This window comes from Aquila chrysaetos, chromosome 10 (assembly GCF_900496995.4).
Source record: "Aquila chrysaetos chrysaetos chromosome 10, bAquChr1.4, whole genome shotgun sequence".
Taxonomy (NCBI): domain Eukaryota; kingdom Metazoa; phylum Chordata; class Aves; order Accipitriformes; family Accipitridae; genus Aquila; species Aquila chrysaetos.
The window spans coordinates 22885799-22900839 of record NC_044013.1 but is presented as its reverse complement, the minus strand read 5'-3'; positions in this window follow the sequence as shown (position 1 = coordinate 22900839).

Here is a 15041-nt window from a genome sequence, read left to right as displayed (position 1 = left end):
GAGCTCTATCTTTAGTACCCTGGATGGCATCCTGGAGAATTGTGTTGTACATTACTCTCTTTCACATCTTGACAAAGGAGCCTCAAGTAGAAATATATCTACCTCTGACAAGCTTCTAAGTCAGATTGCCTCTTCTTTTCTTAACAGTATGCCACATATTGCCCATTATGCAATGCTGTACCAAATGCGAAAACCTCACCTTTATAAAATTAAGTTACCTTCATGGAATTGAACAGATTTTTATTTAATAATTTATAATAAGGCTCAAAAATTATTGTGAAAAATGGGTGTGGACAGGCATTAATAACACACACACATTTTCATATATAAAAGGACATTTTTAAAGTTACATGTTAAAAGTAGTCATTATTGTGTGAATTCTTCTATAAATTAATAAATACATAGAAAATTAGTTCCAGCATTTCCCAATAGGGAATGTGACAGTGCAAAAGAAGAGGTGATGTGAATACGTCAGCACCAGCAAGATAAGAAGTGTGGGTTTTGAGGAAGAAAGAGAAGATGCTTGAAATACAGGAAATGCTCTGCCACTCTGAACGTAAGAGGTAGCACAGAGAAACAAATACAGATGAGCATGTGAGGGTGAGACAGAAATCTTTCTGTCTGAGCTCTAAAATTAGCTTGCATTCACCACATAATGTTGCTGTTCACCACAGAACAAAAAAGAATCACCTTGTTAGGGAAGAACATATCAGACAAGGTTAACTCATTCATTTTATCTGCCTGACATGCTTTCTGAATCCATCACAGAAATAGTTAATGATCTGCCTTTAGAAAATTACAACAGCCAGAGGGATATCAGTGGAGCCAGATTTTGCCCTTATTGCTAGTCTGCAAATCTTCTGACAAAATGTTCTTCAGAAGGTACTGATTAATCCAAACTAAACTGTTTCTCAGGAACATACCAAATTTGACTGAACTTGGAAAAGGTCTTTGATGAACAGGGACTAAGAATATAACAGGGTAAGTGGGAGGCAACTCACAGAGAGGCCATTCACAATAACCTATACTCCAGCACTGACAGAAGTCACTGGTTAGTGAGAAAAGTCCAACATTTTCTAACCAGCAGCCCAATCCCCATTCTCACACATCTATATCACTAGAGAGAGTCCTCTGACTCGGAGGCCAGCCAGCATGACAAAGCTTGCACACACACTGCTGAAGTCTCTTACACTAGAAAAGTACATCTGAACTGCCTGCTTGGAACAGTTCATCCTTCGTGTTAACCTCCTTGCAATGACTGGGGGATGTAAAGGAAAATTTTAGCTTGTCCTGGGAGCGTGGAGAATAACAGTAAGGAATATTGTAGAGCAACAATTAAGCCTATGCCCTGGACCTATTTCATGTGCTATTACAGACAGAGCCCCACAGTCCTCAGGAGTGTTGCAATCACCAGTTTATTCTATTTTCTTAAAAACTCTGTCTTATAAATGTGCCTCAGTGTTTGTTGCAAAAATAGAACAGACATAAAAAGTCTTGTCGATTCAGGAATTTCCCCCCCACCAATTTCAAGCAGTTTCATAGCATCAGAAAATCATTTCCCACTCTATCCATCCAAATTCAGTCCTTGAGCCTTTTCCTTAAAAATATTCAACTACATGAAGAAAAAACAATGTATGCATTTTCACCAAAAAGGCTGTTTACTTAAACGGTTATTGTAGTATTTGCCACTACAAGTTTCATCTTCTCCTATAAATTACTTCCTCTGTCCAGATCTGCCTGCTTTCAGTAGTTTATTTACTCAGTATTGTGACTTCACTTTTTAAAGTAATTTGTAATAAAACTAGCAAAATTTTTTATCCATATTAAAAACTTGAGTTTTTTCAGGCTTGAGAAAAGAATGTTGACGGGGAGGTAATAGTCATCACCTATTTGAAAGCTTCTGCAGGAACATGGGTAAGAAACTGTTCTTCCCTACCCACTGGGGAAGGGACAACATGTAATGGGTTTATGGAGTAAAGGCCCTTTAGGTCAGATACCAGAAAAACCTTCCAGCTTAAGCACTGAACTTGGTTGCTACATCTCCATTGCTACAGATTTTTGTAAAAAAGTTAGACAAACATCAATTCAGCAGGACATACTGGGTACAGGTTATCCTGCCTGCAGGCAGAGAGGTAGACTAAGATGAGCTCTTGAGGTCACTCACCACACTTTCTGCTATAGTAAATTCTACTGTTTCAAGGGTGGTATTTATGTACATGGCAAGTTGAAGCAGATAGTGGCCATGCAGACCTATCAATTTTTCATGACAATTAAGAGATATGGAAATAACTCAGGGATCAATAGCTTCCTTCTCCAGAACCAGTGCTGAATGCTTGTCTTGCAAGATTCTTTTCTTTAGGGGCAGTAATGGAAAACCCCATTGACTTTTCTGCATATTCCTTTTTTAGGACATCCAGCCATGAGAATTCCCTCTGTTTTCAAGGCCCCTGAGACCACAGTTCCTTATTTTCCCCTCCCTCAGAAAAGCCTGCAACAGTATTACATACTGTCCGAATCTTAGTTAGGAAGAGTAACTTTAAATGTTAATAAGCACACTTAATGTCTAACTATTGACTGGAGAACTTTTATTCTTTTTATTGTTTAAAGTGATAAACTGAAGTTATTTTTAAGTAAGAGAAGCATCTGAATTACATTTTTAAATTGTATGCCCCAACTGTGACATTGTATGTGTCACGTATAACATTTTTCAAAGTAAACAGTGAGGATGATAGTGTTATATTATTAAAAGTAATGAAAATATGTATAAGTCAAACCCTTAGACTGAGTGCAATAGAAGACACGTATTGAACTATTTAATCTATCTGGGTTGTGATCCTTTTGTGTTCATCCCTTGCAGTTGAGTAATTGGAGAATGGACAAGGAGACTTTCCACAGAAGCAAAAGCAATGCAAGTTTGATGAAGTAACCTACATCTAAAACTACATCTCTGTAAACCACTTTTAACACTGAAAAGCAAAACAAAACCAATGTGGATCGCTATACAGAACGCACCTTTGGAAGTTATGCCATTTAGCTGTAACTCCAGGACATATTGTTTGGAAGCCAAAGTCAAATAGTAAACCACAGAACAGACTTGGGCATAAATCATTTGGATATAAAAGCTATCCCACAAGTTTACAAATGCACACATCTGGTGTAAAGACAAGAATTAGCCTAGAAATCCCTTAGCAGAAAGGATTTGGCTTCCTAGCAGTCTTGAAGTTTTTATTAGGAAAAGAAACAACCTGGAAATGTTTCCCTGAGGAAGGCAGTCTGGCCTAACAGCCGCCATGTCCTATCAATCTCCAGGTGCCTGCTTCTAAAACTCAGTTCTTTGGGTGCTGAGCATGTCCAGCATAGCACCATCATGCACTAATGTCCTGGTTTCAGCTGGGTTAAGAGTTAATTTTCTTCCTAGTAGCTAGTACAGTGCTGTGTTTTGGATTTAGTATGAGAATAATGTTGATAACACACTGATATTTTAGTTGTTAAGTAGTGCTTTTCCTAAGTCAAGGACTTTTCAGTTTCTCATGCTCTGCCAGTGAGGAGGTAGACAAGAAGCTGGGAGGGAGTATAGCCAGGACAGGTGACCTGAACTAGCCAAAGGGATATTCCATACCATAGGATGTCATGCTCAGTATATAAACTGGGGGCAGTGTCCAGAAGGGGACCAATCGCTGCTCGGGGACTGGCTGGGCATCGGTCAGCAGGCGGTGAGCAACTGCCTTGTGCATCACTTGTCTGTCTTGGGTTATATTTCACTCTCTTTTTGTTATCTTCCTTTTCATTATAATTATTATTATTTTAATTATTGAACTGTTCTTATCTAAAGCCATGAGTTTTGCTTTTTTTTCCCCCCTGATTCTCCTCCCCATCCCACCGGGGGTCAAGGGGAGAAGTGAGTGAGCAGCTGTGTGGTGCTTAGATGCTGGCTGGGGTTGAACCACGACAGTCCTATGCCAGCTGAAACCAGGACAACTAAGGATAAGAAATCTTAGGGCACATTTACTACCTTCACACAGGCCCTTCCTTCTTATGTAGCACCACAGAAGGAATTGCTTACCAAATAAGGAATTAGCAAAAGACAACAAGGATGACAAAACATCACCTATCATTGCCTTCTTTTCATCACTAGTGAGTAAACTGAAAATCATATCCCAGTAAAATTTTGACAACTGCAGTCAAGACTGATGAGTTGAATTAATCACAAAGTTCTGCTTTGGTATGCTTTGCTTCAAAGGCACCATTTAATTTTAAGCACCAGGAACACAAGGGATCGCCAATTATTACTGCTTGAAGCACTCTGTCCTTCTGCATTAGACAACACTGAAAGGAGAGTTCTTGCTACATATTTTAAAAGTTAGTAATCCCTACTGGCCAACATCTTTCAGTTCACTGTCTCAGGAGATGTTACATACTATAAAAGCGTAATGTCTCATGACAGAACCACTCAGCATTGCTTCTCATCTCTCTCCCTATAACAATTTGGCTCATGGTACTTCCCTGACCCGACTGCTTCCTGTTTGTAGTGGCTAAGTATCCCCCAAAGGAAATGACATTTTACACCTCATATGTTTTCATCAGTCACAGAAATATGAGCTACAAAGGAAAATAAAATGAATACCAAATATTACACAGGACATGTAGCCCACTGAAATGACAGGATCAGTCAACATTACAGCATGGTCTACAAGATCTGCTTGTGTCCATCAACCCTGGCATTAGAGCTCAGTTTCTTCTTTTTTTGTAGCAATAAACTGTTTACCATTTCTACCTCCCACCCCACCCCACCCCGATTAATCAAGTTCCACTGTGAATGCTATCTACGTTTCTGGAACAACTTCCACTTTTTAAAATACCCTTGCTGCACACACGTTCTGTGATTACCTGAGTATTTCACTAAAAAATAGGAGAAATGCTGTTAACATTGGTTAGTTGGTTAACCATTTGGTTAACAAATGCTGAAGAGAAAACCAATATACAGGTCTACTGTGGGGAACCAACTCTCCTTGTAATTTAAGTGCAGCTGTTGCGAATAATACACAAATGGTTATTTTTTATCTGGAACATGTTAAATCTGAACTTTTTCCTAATTTCATTCCAACAGTTATGGATTCATTTCTTGTCATTTGCTGTACTCTTTGTAATTTCTGTCAGAAAAATGATGTATTTGAAATTGAATGCCTCATGTATTTTGTAGATTATCATTGTGAGCTGCGCTGCTTTGACCTTTTCAGTATGCTATAATTCCATTTGCTGCCATGGCTATTTAGGTTCTTCTCTTCTGTCTCAGGCTCTCTAAACTGCAGTTAATGGACAAGAATGTTCAACCAGACAAACTAAAAAAGTTTAGAATTAAATTTCAAATCATAATAAAAAAAGATCACTATATTTCACAACAGGAACCCTGTGTTGAAGCTTTGATGCTTCATCCCAGCATTGAAACTGATGAACACAGTGACTGATACCAGGTGAATCTATTCATCCAGCAAAACTTGTAATAACAGTATGTGAAATGCAATTAACCCATTTCAGCTACAACACTAAAAAAACTGTCATCATCCACTTTCAAATACTAAAATGGTATTAGGAAGAGTCACAACTTTGTCTTTTCTTGGGCTTAGAATCTTTCCCTATTTCAAATGACTCGCAATGGAATCTGTCCATAGTATTGACTGAGTTTCTTTTTCAGAGCAGTGAAGTTTATATTAATAAGACAGGAGAGACGTCTTGACATAAGGAAGCAAAACAAACAAACAAAAACCCCAAAAGGCATAACTACTGTCTAAATATATCTATTTATAAAAATTAAAGGACTTGAAGATACATAAGTATAGACCCATGCCTTATGACTTGATATTTAGGTTGCTGTTAGTTTTTAAACAGATCCCTTATTAAAAACAACATAGCTGATATTCCTGGAGTATCAAATTTGCCCTTCCTTTCCATTGAATAAATTATTTTACCTTTTCACCTTTAAGTACATTATTAACTATACCATTGATCTTTGCCATTCTCTGTAAAGTTCATAACATTAACATAGTTGTATAAGACATGCACACAATTTCTAATATTGCTAAACGCATGAATGTTTATTCATTCTACAAACTGAAGCAGTTGCTCAATTATTATTTTATTATTTTAAAAAAGAATTGTTCTTTCTATGTAAGATAAAAGGCCCAAAATGTAGCGCAAGACAGCATAGCTCTCTAGACACCAGCTGCTTGATTCAGTACATCAGCATTTAGAAATATTAATATGAATAAAAGCAGTTCAATGCTTCCAGTTCCTATTTTACCTTTAAAGCAAGGCTCAATACATCACTTCTCTAGGGAGTAAGGAAGGGTATAAGCTATGAATCACTAGAAAACATATTTATGAAAGAATGTTCACTCTTTCTATGGAACATACTTCAAATAAGTCATTACACCTTCTTTTCATTGTCTTGCATCATTTACATCTGGTATGACTTTACAGCCCTTCTCTTTACTCTAAATGTACCATCAGCATATTCTAGTACAGGACAAAGTAGACACATGTTTTGAAGACACTGCAGAAGATGGTAAAGAGTTGCCTTGAGCTAGAAAGTCAGTGGCCTCTAGATAGAAGTCAGAAAGGAGCCATAAGCAGAGTAAAAGAAAGGAGAAGGGGGACACTCCCAAAACCAACCAAGCTAGGATATTTATTGTAAGCAGAAGATAGAGAATCTGAAAAGGAAGTGATGCATTTAAAACCTTTTTATTCATCCCTAAGTGTATCAAAGTATTCTCTACATTTGCCAAACTACCATATTTTGCCACAGTCATATCATAGTCATCACTTCACAAAGAGGTAAAGAGGAAAATAGGAAGCATCTATTTTAATTTTCAGCAGTGAAACAATTGTTGATCTTCTGACAAGCAGCTAGGTTATAACTCCTCTCCTGGGTTACTTAATACCGTAAGACGACCACAGTTTGTTAGAGATACAGTATGCCTGCCACATATATTGTTATTTCTTGATACCTGTTTGCTTATTCAATAGAATTATTCCTTTCTGATAGAGGTTCTTTGGGAATTCTTGGAGCCAGCTGCAAATTTGTGTACACATGCCCTACAGAAAAAGGGCTCTGGGGGTCATCCAATTCATATGCTTAATGAGGCTGTGGTAGATAAGGCGAGAGAAAAGTAACACAATTTTTTGCATTTGGCTAACTGTTTTTCTTATTTGTGCTTTTGTTGGGTTTGGGTTTGTTGGGGTTTTTTCAACATTTCTCTGAAACTTTTCAGAACATGCTAGTGTTTATAGCGTTTTTCTAAAAGTATGGCTTAAGTTTTGGTCCCTGCATGACTTTTATTTTCCTCTGCTAATGCAGGCTATCCCACAGGCAGATCATATGGTTGCCTAGAGCACATATGGGAAGAACATTCATTCCACTAAAGAAGAATCTGTTTTGATTTTTTTATTTTAAAAAATTTGAAACCAAGGATTTTATGTAGTCATACTGATATCACATAGTAAGATCACTGGAAGATTCTACTAACTTCATTTAATTAATAGTTCAAGGCAATACTTAGTGTTAGATGAAACATCTTATTATCATTTGTTTTTTTCAGTCAAGGAACTACACCTCAGTCATGTATCTCCTAAAACCGCCCCAAGAGCGATTCTGAACATAAAGAAAAGGGGTGATGGATGAACTGTCTTCATTGCTACTGCTATGATGAAGTACAGACATAGTGCTGGAAATCCAGCTCAGTATATGCATTTTGTGGAAAGGAAAAAGATCCTACTCTTGGTAGTGAAAAATTTACCTTACTGGAGAAAAATCTGTTTCACTGTTATCAAGGGTATAACAAACACAACTGAAGCTTTTGTATGTCTTGTTTTCATATGAAGGAAGCAAGTGAGAAAGCTGCAGAGGAACATGACAAAAGCAAGTGTATTTGTATCTGAATTTTAAATAAATGTACATCCGTGCACACAGAGGGAGGAGAGGAAGAGGTCACAAGGCCCAAAAAGAGAGAAAAGCCAAACAAAAGGAAGATCTGACAGAAATGAGATGAACCACGAAGATTAAAAGAGTGATTGAAAATGAAAATTTCTTTTATATTACAGGGGAAGGAAGAGAGAGATAAGGGAGAGAGGAAACCATTGGGGCGGGGGGGGGGAGGGGGAATGGGACACTTCACAGAGTATCTGCAAGGAAAAACATAGGGGGAGAGTGAAAAAAAAAAAAAAAACACCACAAGGTTGAGAGTATGTGGAGGTATGAAAAGAAGCAAAAAGCACAAAGGCAGAGTCCATTAAAGATATAATTACATAGCAAAAAAAGTTTAATGACAGCATGAGTAACAAAACAATAGAAAGAATGAGCCATGTAATATGAAAGTAGAAATAAGCTTAGAGAGAGAGCAATTAAAAGAACTGGCATGCAGCTGCCCACTTGGGCTAGGATGTGCCCATAGGCAGCTCTGCTGGCAAGCGGGGAGATTACACGAGGGATCCGATTGTACTGACTCTCTTCATAGCATCTGTCAGTGTGTTACCCGAGGCACAAAACAGCTAAAACCAGTTGTAGCTGTAGTCCATTGTATTCGTTGGCTAAAACACTAATGCGAGCTCTTCTTGGTTTATGCTGTTAACAGGTCAACGTCTCTGTATTTGAACTCATTTTTACCACCTAATGCAGACCTGGAATCCTGATTCTGTCAGGAGCCAACAAAACTTTTACCGCAGTCTGCAGTGGGGACAGAATATCAGTAAGGTAACCATATAATGAAGTGGTTTTACCTCTAGATGGAGTCCAGAGGAGAATAGTATGATCTTCTCTTACCTAGAATTTCAGCATGTTTCTTCTGTGACCCAAATATTTTTTGTAGCTCTCATGAGACCAATATATCTTCTCAAAGGCAGTCTAAATACTATACTAGGACTTACGTAAAATATGTTTAAATTACAATAAATGCTACCTTGTATTTTGTACCTGCTGTGCTCTGTGCTGCTTAAGCATCTCTGCTCCCCACTTACACTATTCACACCAAGTAACTTCCAGTTATCTCATTTCTCTTCTAATAATCAGATACTGCTCTGAAAGGGTCAGCCATAATGACTACCTCACCTTCAGGAGCACTTCTGCAAGTGGATCTGCTGCTTTCACTGAGACATTGGTCTGACTGTTCAGCTCCAATCTAACTAATCTAACTTGTAAAGACCTCCTCTAAGCAATATTAAAAAAACTGAATACTAATTTCTTCGCAGACACTAAGTGCCTTAGATGTAAATTATCTCAACTGCAGTTGCAAGAGTTCAGCAGTTCTGGAAATCAGGTTCAGCTTCTTATCAGCTGATGAGTAACAGATTAATGTATTAAGGTGACAGAGCCAGGTTTTGCTGTTCTCAGTAAAATCAGAAGTAGACAACAAATAACACTACCTTCCTAGGACACATTGCTAATTGCACCGTGCTGGCCATCAAGTACGCAAACTCCATTCACTGACATGACTGTAAGTGACACAGGAGCTGGACACAGATATTAAGACCTGATGTATAAAACAGGTGAGAGATTATGGTGTTCTGCACATTGATTTGCTGAACTGGGAAACCAGATTAGAAAAAATAAAAGAACAAACTGCTTTCTGAGTTACCAAGGAAAAGTCTTGAAAGCTCTCTCTCAAAAGATGTACAGGAAACTGTGGGCTAGACATCTCTCCCAAGAACTACAACTATCTTGAAAAAACCCTAGACAGTTTTTCTTTGAAGCCATATGGACAAAGGAAATGGGCTATTTCTGTGGAGAAAAGTGTTTAAGAAAGAAAAGAATGAACTTTCATTTGCCACACCAGTTCATTACCTAATGAAACAACAATTCAAGTCACAAAGAGCAACATCTCAAAACTGCTTGGCTAATTTTCCACTCAAGATTACTTTGGATGAAAAGGAAGCATTGGTCAGTGAATAGACTGTGTATTTGCCAAGCTATGTGGAAAACAGAGATATTTTTTAACTATATCAGCTCAGAGAAGCAGTAGCACATTTTGCGCTGCCATTGGTAAAATGTGACATTCATGAGCATGGCACACTCCTGAAGAGGACTAGTAACCATCAGAACAAAATAGCCAGATTGTGAGGTGGTTATAATGCTTCAAAACATCCTGAGAGAATCTCCCTGCTGTATCAGAAGTCATACACTTCATAGGATGTTGAGACACCTTGGGGATTCATGTATCAGTGTTCATGTCACTATTTCTGTAATTATTTAGCCATGTTATCTATGGGGATATAATTACCAAAAATCTGTGCAACATTGTGACATTAGAAACACAGAAAATTAAAAAATGAGAAACAAGCTCTCTTCTACCTTCCTAAAAATCAGTAACGTACATTAGAGTCCAAGTGCCCTGAACCATTGTCCCTGGCAGAGGAAATTACAGTAATCCATTCTCAGTGTGATACAGTCATGGACAATAGCTAATAGGTCACCATTACAAAGAAAGGGGCAAAATCTTTGGTTAACTGTAATTATCAGTTCCCTGTTTTCAAAGTGATGGAGGGAAGAGCTGGACGTAACTGTTCCTTCTTCCACTTTCCCCTCAAATAGTACATTATCTCTGAGGAAGTGGACTTCAGGTCTAAAGAATTATAATATCTTTCTGTAATTGTTATTGTGCTTTTTTTTTTTTTTATAAGATAATGACTGGCAGTGCATATAATACTGTTTTAAGGTCATGAAGATACAGCTCAGGACCGAGCATTTTGAGTAGAAATCAGCAATAGGTACACAGCTGTTGCAGAATGTAGTTCAGGCTTACTGGGGCTCTGCCAAGGAAACTGTTGGATTTGCTCCTGCCTGCGTGTCTGGATTTACTTCCCACAAAACACTACAAATGGCTGCAGATGCAGAGGGAATCACAGCCTTAGAGCAGAGAGGAAGCGGTGATGGTGGAGAGAGGGATAAGAGAATGACAAGTTCTTGCAATCACTGGAATGTGTGAAGTTGCTGATGGGTTTTGATAGTACAAGTTAACTTTTACTGTCAAAAGACTTCTTCCTTTTCTACTCAAGAAAAAAAGGCCGAGCAGGATTTAAATAAGCAAGAAAACAACTAAGAGCTAGAAATTCACAGTAGATGCAGTGCATATACTATATAAAGATATTTAAATAGGATTTGTTCCTCAGCACACTACTGAAGAGATAGCAACACAAAAGAAAACAAAACAAAAAAGCCTTTGTCCTAGGGAATTCATAATACATGACTTTAAAAAGAAAAAAAAAATTGTTAATATAGTGTCCACTGCACAACTTCTTGCCTTTGCCAGAGGAAGTCCCTGTGGCCTCATTAGGCCAGATATATCTAAAAGCGCACTACTTTTAATAAACATACATTTGCAGGTCAACACAAATTGATTGTTTTCTGCATGATGAAATACTGAGCTTACAGGTGCAGTTAATGAACTTTCAAAATCTGTACTCCTTTGTTCTTGTTTGGAAGACCAGTATAAAATGAGCCTCAAAATCTTGACTTAGGTCTGCTTTCCTAGACAGGATTACTTTCCATCAGGGTTAACAAGTTTCTTGCAAACTTGTAAGTCATCTTGTCTTTACATCTTATATCCATCTTATGCTGGTGTAAGACCGTTACCAATACAATTGTTCTTGTTTTGTTTTTAAAACAGGGCTGGAAAAAAAATAAATTGTTTCTTATTTTGTAGGATTGCAGGTCACAAGTAAAAGCTGTTCAAGTTTCTGCACACAAGTTTGCCTGTACCCATCATGACCTAAACAACCCTAATTATTCCATTCCTTGTCCCCTCTTGAGCAAAGGAACTATCAGTGAGAAAAAAAGTTGACAAAATGTCAGCCAGAAGGCATTACAATCCCGCTTCTATTATGAAGCCAACAGTGACTGCCTAAAGCTCAAATCTGTTTTCTACATGAAAATGAAACAACTGAGTCACATCATTTTCTCTCTCCTGTTGCTACAGTTCTATTCATTCTTCTCAAGTTTGCTCCTGGCTTTACCTGAACTACCTCTCTAGTGAAAGAAATGTATCGATAAGCAGTCTCAACAGCAGAACAGAGCTGGTTGGTTGAGGTTGAACTTAATGAACAGCAGCACATGTTAAATAAGTACATAAGCGCAGCTGATAAGGTCTTCTCCCACAGACTCCTTGAGTGATATTCCTCAAAAGTCAGGAACTATTAATACATGTCTCTGCACAGGGTTAGACCAGGACTGATCCTTTAAAAAGCATGCAGGAAATGAGTTTGCAAATGGCTTAAATACAGGTTTCTCAAAGTGCAGGTACTGCATTCAGACTTTGCATCTCCAGAGAGGCTCTCAGAAGAGGTCCCTGTTTTTCTATGTTGCACTGGATCAGCCATCTGTTAAAGGAGAGACTGTTCCCTCCTTTGGAACTATGCCTTCACCCCTCCTTTCAGACTAATATGATTGTGTAATCTCACTAGCATGATACAGAGCAAAATCCATTAACTACATCACCCAAAGAAATCCGTCTCAAAACAGGAGAGCTCTAAATACACAGGGATACTAACAGGAATACTTACTGCACTGCTTTCATTTCTGGTACTCTTTTAGACAGCTCTTTCCCTGTCTCAGGCTTTGAGAAACACCTGTCTCTCAAAGCAGTGAATCTCTGACACTCAGTCTGGGCCCTGCGCTGTACACACACTGCATCTGCATCTCCACGGGTGCATGATTTGCATCCCTGGGTCTGAGCCGTGTCTGAACCCTCCCTTTTTGTTCCCTGTGGGGAAGTTGCAGTGGTCATCAGTGACAGTCACTGCAGTAACTGAGGACAGCAAACTACTTCTACCTTTTCCATGCTGTCTCATCCTCCACAGAAACCCATTAATCTCTTAAATATTTGTAATCCAAGATAGTCAGAGGGTTAGAGAGAGGCTTCTTGAAGCCTGTTGTTTTTCAGTGGTAGATTAGTACATTCTTCCTTGAGAAACTAGTTTATGACTTTCCTGCACAGAACTCGGTGAAATTGATCTTTATTGACATATAATGAGCATTTCACTACTCTCATCATGAAATTCTGTGTGCGTGTATTGAATCAACAAGTAAATTGAAGTAAACTCATTTGGTTGCCTCCATAACAGTCCTATGAAAATATTCATAACCTTGTAACATATCAGCTTTACATCTGTCATCTCTTATTTTTCCGTTGTTTAATCATTTCATGTATTCTTCTCCCAGTTCATTTTTCTTTTGCATTCTTATTCTATTCCCTTTTATTCCACTTTCATTTTGATCTTATTGCCAGAGGGGAAGAACTGATAGTGGTAGTACAGAGAAAGCATTCAGGTTTTGGAAAACAGAGGGGAATGAAGAAATCCCTCAAATATATAATGACAGACTTCATTCATATTCTGGAATATCAGGGAGTTTGAGTGAACACTAACTGCATTATTTTTAAAATTACAAAGAAATAAAACAGTTTCCAGCCTTGAATCATTTGTCACAACTGAAAATATCCTGCCTTTCAAGCAAGGAATGTAACTGTGCCACTGCTATTTTTGCAGGTCTGACAATGAAGTTGTTACATAATAAATGAAGATTATCACATTATTTACAGAATGGTGATAAGTAAATACCATTTCTTTTCAAAAGTACATTAAAATAAATGCAAACTGGTGATAAAACATCAATGAAAATAATGTAAAGCTTTCATACAGACTCAGTCTTTCATTCATATCATGTTGTAGACATATATCATCATATGAAGTTCTGATACTTCACAAACTTGCAGGCCTGACTGAATATGCATGTAACTTAATAAGCAACTTCCATGAATAACATTTTATATAAAAGAGCTACGATCCAGACTTTATATACTTGATGAGAAAATGCAGTTTCTTCATATTGACATTTGGAAGCTGTTAAAATATTATGAAAAGTTATTCTTGTTCTATGGTGGCCTGATACTGCACCAAGCAAGCACAATGGGATCAATTAAGTTTTGTTGGACTGCCTAGACTTTTTCAGTTTTTGGTTGCAAGGCTTGAGAACAGGTGGTAGAGACTTAGGGGATTCTTTTGTGTTCAATAGCACAGTTTTTTATGTCCTTATCTTATGGACTTGCCAGCACTTTGTAAACTTCTTCTATTCTCATAAAAGCACAGATGGAATGAATGTCATCTCTTATTTATTGCAAATATCTATTATGGAAGAATAAATAGTATTACACTTCATAAATTCAAATCAATCAACATCTATATTTGTTCTGATAAGAGTAATAGACACAGAACAAATGTTATCTCAGCAATCATTTCTTAAATACAGTTCCAGTACTGTATATGAACCCAGGCACAGAAAGTAGGTCTACATGGCACAGCACGGAAGAACCAGGAATATCAGCCCCAGTGGGATACCTTGCTTATGTAGTCATTTTGCTTTCATTACCCAGGCCATCTCTTTTCCAAAGTATGTGACTAGCACTGCACAAAATGAAGCAGTCAAAATATAGAACTGGACTGGAACTTCCCAACATTCACATTTTGGACCTGATTCGTTTTTATTTTGGCTTATCCTTTTTGAAAAGAGACATTAAATTTTTTCTAAGTGTCATAAATATATCATGTGTACATGCTATACAGGTTAGCATTATATCATTATAAACTAAGAATTATACTGAATATTAACATGCTCCAAAGATATTAAAGTTGAGGATCTAATGTATTCATGTCACCAAATGGAAGTTTGACACTGATTGAACTTTAGGCCTAGGCTGAACCAGAAGCTACTTAATAGAGCAGTAACCTTTTTAAGCACTAATACAATTCCTCTTATGTCAATAGGAATTTCAGTTCCCCTAATAATTGATAGATAATTGTTTATCAGTTTCTAAGTACTTAATCTTATTTTTATACGGTTTCACTGAAATCCTGCAAGCTCATTACCTTGTTTTTCTGCTTTTAATTGTAACCTCTGTGATCCACTGTTAAGTATTTATCTTGTTGAAACACCCTGAAAGTTCATATTGCCCATTGTGCCAGGAAAAAAAAAAAAAAAAAAAAAGGCACTATTAGGTGTA